The sequence below is a fragment of the Tursiops truncatus genome, chromosome 4, assembly GCF_011762595.2.
Source record: "Tursiops truncatus isolate mTurTru1 chromosome 4, mTurTru1.mat.Y, whole genome shotgun sequence".
NCBI classification, from domain to species: domain Eukaryota; kingdom Metazoa; phylum Chordata; class Mammalia; order Artiodactyla; family Delphinidae; genus Tursiops; species Tursiops truncatus.
Window position 1 is genome coordinate 136,907,580 of NC_047037.1, and position 5,309 is coordinate 136,912,888.

At 43.5% G+C, this 5,309-nt stretch overlaps 1 non-coding gene across 1 annotated transcript; it reads right to left on the minus strand.

The window, feature by feature from the left end:
- Positions 1-1,868: 1,868 nt before the first annotated feature.
- Positions 1,869-1,999, minus strand: LOC117312247 (small nucleolar RNA SNORA72). Its single transcript, XR_004526505.1, has one exon. It is a non-coding gene; the product is annotated as a small nucleolar RNA SNORA72 (small nucleolar RNA).
- Between the last annotated feature and the right edge of the window lie 3,310 nt (positions 2,000-5,309).

The following is a 5,309-nucleotide window of genomic DNA, read 5'->3' on the forward strand; positions in this document are numbered from 1 at the left end:
GGTAATTTTTTAGAGAAGCAATAGGAAAGTAACACATAGAGCTTGGTGGTTGGTTGGATATGGAGGGTAGGAGGAATGAAGTGTGGCCACCTAAGTTTCCTGTTTGATCAATCAGTGGACAATGATGTCATATAATGAGGTGCAGAAAACTCAGGGAGAAACAGATTATGGAGGGTGGAAACCAGGCTGCTGTTTTGGTCATTGATGTTTTAGAAGTTTGGAATGTCTATAAGATATTTAAATTGAGGTACTAAACAGGAAATTGATTATATAAGCCCTGGGTTCAGAGGAGAAGTTTGAACTAGTGATAAAATTTTGGACTAGAAAGAACGGGTGATATTTACAAATGTGAACTTAACCGATCAGACCTAAGAAGGGAGCGTAGATGGAGAAGCAGGGCTAAAGTCCTATTCAAAGACACTGCAGTATATGGTTGTTGTGTAGGGCAGGAGCCGGAGACAGCAAAAGTGATGAAGAAAGATCCCAGAGTGGTGGGGAAAAGAGCAGGAGAGCACAGCATCAGAAATCGAGAGAGAGAGGTGTGTATCGAAAAGGAGGAAGGAACAGTGCCTAAGGCTGCAAAGAGGTCTGGTGGCTATGACACAGAAGTGCCACTGAATTTGGCAGTGGAGGTGGGGCACGGTCCTTGGCAAGAGGGTAGAGTGGTAAGAATGGGGGACAGATGGGACCAGGATGAAGAGATGGCAGGGGGCTAGGTGATTCAATTCAGACAGTGAGTCTTATAGCTTGTTTCACAGGAAACAGGAGAAAAAGATGCAGAGGTTTTAGCTAGAGTTGAGTAAGAGGTAAAGAGGTGCCTTTGAAAGATGGATCAGGTTTGTGTACTGACATGAATAACGTGGTGGGGAGGGATAAAAGTATCTGAGCGGGAGAGAGAGAGAGGAGAGAGAGAAAACTAAGTGAGGAGTAGGGTATCTGAGAAGGGAGTAGGAGATGGGACCCAGAGCGCAAGCAGAGGAATTTACCAGTTTTGTTCACTGTAGTAGGAAAGCAGGGAAGATGGATACACATGATGGTAGGTCTATAGATTTGTTGGTGGGAGGAAGATGAAAAATAAAACTCCAGGCAGCACACTGAGCCTGGCCTTTATACATTAGTATTGCCTTAATAACAACTTGGGAGTCATAAGGAAGGAGGACGCTGAGTCACTCTGATCCCAGTGACATTTTTATGATTGTAGCAAATATGTTTCTGACATCTGTAAGAAGAAAGTCTAGAATGTGGAGCAAAATAATGCCTTTGGGAAAGAACATTAATGGACAACAATAACTACTAAACCTGCCTCTCTTACCTTCGCCAGGCCTTGTGTTTCTTTTAGTCATTTTATTATCAAGCATCTGAGAGGCTGACCAGCAAGCCTGTGTCAAGAGACTGGGCTCTTTTTGTTGTTGTTGTTGTTTTTGCGGTACGCGGGCCTCTCACTGCTGTGGCCTCTCCCGTTGCGGAGCACAGGCTCTGGACGCACAGGCTCAGCGGCCATGGCTCACGGGCCCAGCCGCTCCGCGGCATGTGGGATCTTCCCGGACCGGGGCATGAACCCGGTCGGCAGGTGGACTCTCAACCACTGCGCCACCAGGGAAGCCCTGGCCAGATTTTATTAAAGAAAATTTTTGCGTGATTTACTTTTCACTAGTCTGTTCAGGCATGCTTCTAATGATATCAGAATCGCCTAGAAAATAAGACACAATAATATTACAGTTTATTTAATGGCAACTGGTAATCATCAAATTAGCAATGGTTATCTTCAAAAGTCATTATACTAGCTGTGCTGTCATTTCTCAAGGTTGACCAGATACCTAGAGTCACAGACCTTTTCCACATAAGATGCATCACGTAAATCAGACTTGGTTTATCACCAGCATTTATAAAGCCACACTAGGAAAAGAACTAGGTCTGGGGGCACATGCATGGTCTTAATACAGTGAATGTTTAGCCTGCCCTGGTTATTACAAAATCAGAAGAACGAGAATATTCATAGCAAACCTTGCATTTTTTAATGCCTCATGCATACCAGGCAGCTTGCAACCGCACACACAATGATCCTGGATTTACAAAGCCCTGGAAGCCAGGACAGCTACAGTAGTGTGATGATTTAAGAAATTGCTGATCTCTAGGAGGAACTATTCAGCCCACTTGAATTATTGAGATCATGGCCTCACTTTCCATTTCATTCTGCAAGTGTGCACATACCCTCAGGTAATTTCTACCAGCTACAGTATCCTGTTGCATATTTAAAGGTTATAAACAATAGCACTTTTTGCTTTGCTTTTGTTTAATGACCAAATGAAGGAGGTAAGTAAGTGAGTGTACTGGCTTCACTTATCTGCATTAGGAGTGCTTTTTGGGGAAGTATTTTCATGTAGCCATAGGAAGCCAAATAAGACATTAGAAAACAGGTTTTTTTTTTAGATTTTAAATTAAGATATATATTTCACCCCTTATTTGTTTCACTTTATTTGCAATTGAGTTAGTTCAAAACGAAGTGCATTTATTTGATTACTGGCCTGTGTCAGTTGCCCTGATGTGTTTTCTTTTTCTGTTTTTTATTTAATTGTGATACTAAGTGTTAAGCCAGTACTAAGACAGGAAAGAAGATACATAGAGCTTTCGAAGACTATATAGGCCCTTGGGCAGGACTTCTTAAATGGGAGCTGCCTTGAGGTCACAAGCTTTCAAATCAATGGTTAGGCACTTAATAGAAGGCTTCCCTTCATGACAAGGATGAAATATGGAGCAGATTACACAGGGTGACCCGGGCAGGCCTGGGCCTGAGGCCATGTCTCACTCATGTCCGTGGTGTCTTGCCTGGAGACTTTTATGGTCCTCTCTGCCCCACTGTTTGATCTGGCTTGGTCCAGCTGTAGTCACTCTCATAACATGTCAAACACTCCCACTTGTCCTTCTCTTTTTGTGTATTCCTTCAACTTACATTTAGGAAAACAGCTGAGGGAACGCCCTTCCTGGTACACCCAACAGGCTCTGGAAGTAGAAAGCTCTAACCCTTTTCTGGGGGTTACGTCTCTATGCTGTGCAAGACTGAATATTGGTTTATGGACTATGGGGGCAGCTAAAAACCTGCCCATCAAGACCAGAAGGAGTGGGTCAAGGCATCCTTCCTTCACCTGCTGTGGCTCCTCCCATTTAGACAGTTGTTTGCACACCTGTGTGCACTCCTTAGGCAGGTGACCAGTATACAGCACAGGCTCTTCAGGAATACATAATTAATCAAAGCCTAATAACTAGAATAATGTAATCTGAAGAATTAAAATCAACACTCCTGGTATTTGCTCTGTACAGGATGCATATAAATACCTTATTGTCCTCTTCACCTTATACTTAGTGAGGGAGAATTAGCAATCCCAAATTACTCCATAAAAGGGGCTTATGAGCAGGCACCTAGCTGCATGGACAGTGGTACTGGGGGGGGGTGTCTTAAAGCTGTGTTTGTATAGCAAGAACATTGGTGTTATACAGATTGTGTATTTATTTGCGTGGCTTGGAGGAATACCTACCCAAGCCATCCCTCGAGTTCTGTTTTAGTGGAGGTGAGAGGGTACCTCTTAGAGAATTTGATGTGGGACGATAGAGATAAGCTATTATTTCAAATATTTTAGAAGTGTAGGCCCAAAGTTGACAACATTGGTTTAGGAGATCCCCCGATGGAAGTTTGTATTTAAACAAAGATAGGCACCTGGTATCTGAACAGTCTGGAGCAGGAGTAATTGAAACAGAGACTCAATTTTCTGTTTTTACAGGGTAGACCAGGGAGTCTGGGGGCTCAGAGATGAAGAAAATTGGGATTGGGTCTAGACACAGAGGGTGAGACCTGGCCACAAGGAATATTATCTGATGTTCTGATGGTGTATTTTTGGGTAACAAAGCACCCAAACCCCATAGGGTAACATAATGAACATTTCATTATGTTTACAATCTGCAGGTCTATTGATTCCTCTGCTCCAAAAAGGCATTGAATGGGGTCCCTGGATGGGATTCAGCTGGCAACTGGTCTGGTCTGGAGGGTCCAAGACGGCTTCACCCACCTGTTGGGAGGCTGGGCTCAAGTAAACCTCTCCTCTAGCCACTGTGAGTTTCTCCGTCTCATGGGTTTCACATCTCTCCATGTGGAGTTTCCCACAGGGCAGTCCAATGTCTTGCATGGCGGCTCAGGCTCCAAGCACAAGAGCTCCAACAGACAGGAAGTGGAAGCTGCAGGTCTGCGTTGGAATCTGTCACAGCATCACTTTCACTGTATTCTACTGGTCAAAGCAGTCACAGGCCCACTTGGATTCAGTGGGAGGGGACAGAGGCCCCACCTCTCCATGGGAAAATGTCAAAGACTGTGGCCTTCTTTAATCTGCCATACTTCAGCTTGAGGTTGGCTTTTGTTCTGCACTAGCTTTAGTCCATCTCTCTCTTCCCCCAACACTTTGTAAAAGTGAGCAAAAGAAGGGGAAGAGGCTGTGTTCTTGCCTGGGACACCCCGGTGTAGACAGGAGTCTCGACCTCAGCTGGCAGCCAGAAATCTGAGGGAGCAGAGATTGAGAGAGAGGTGAGCAGAAGACCTTAAGTCACCTGAGGGATCTGCAGGAGTACCTGGGAGAGCTCTGGATGCCCCACAGTATGTAAAATGAAGGTGGCCATCATCGACTTGAATAATAACAGAAGACAAGAGGACCAGGAAATATCTTGTTCCTACAACAGATTACAATAGCAAACACTCATCTTTTTTGCCTCTTCCACCCAGTAGGTATACTTCACAAAAACAAGGACTATAACTGGTTTTTTTCTTTTTTTTCTTTTTTTTTTGGCCATGTCTTAAGCACCCAGCAAGTGCTCAATTACTATTTGTTGAATAAACATACAGCTGTGAATGTATTCCTTGCTATGTGCTGTTAACTGTTGGTGAATAGCAATTACTACATTTAACATAATAACAACACTATGCCATTATAAGCCCCACGTGACAGATAAAGATAATAACCCACCCACAGTTGTTTAAATCCATGCATGTCCAACTTCAAGCCTTTAAGTCAGCTAGGCATTTTGACTCTCCATTTGCAAGTATTTCTTCAACCATTGCAATATACACAGCACAGGATCCATCCCTAAGGAGAGTATAGTTTATTTAATCAGGGAAATGAAGACAAATTCACAAAGAGTTGGCAAGAATATAACTAAATAATGATTAAAATATGTCACAAGGCAGTGCAGGAGAACCAATGGCTAAAAAAGACAAGGATAGTAAATTCTGTGAGTCCAGAGGACCCAGAAATTTATGGACTGGGTAA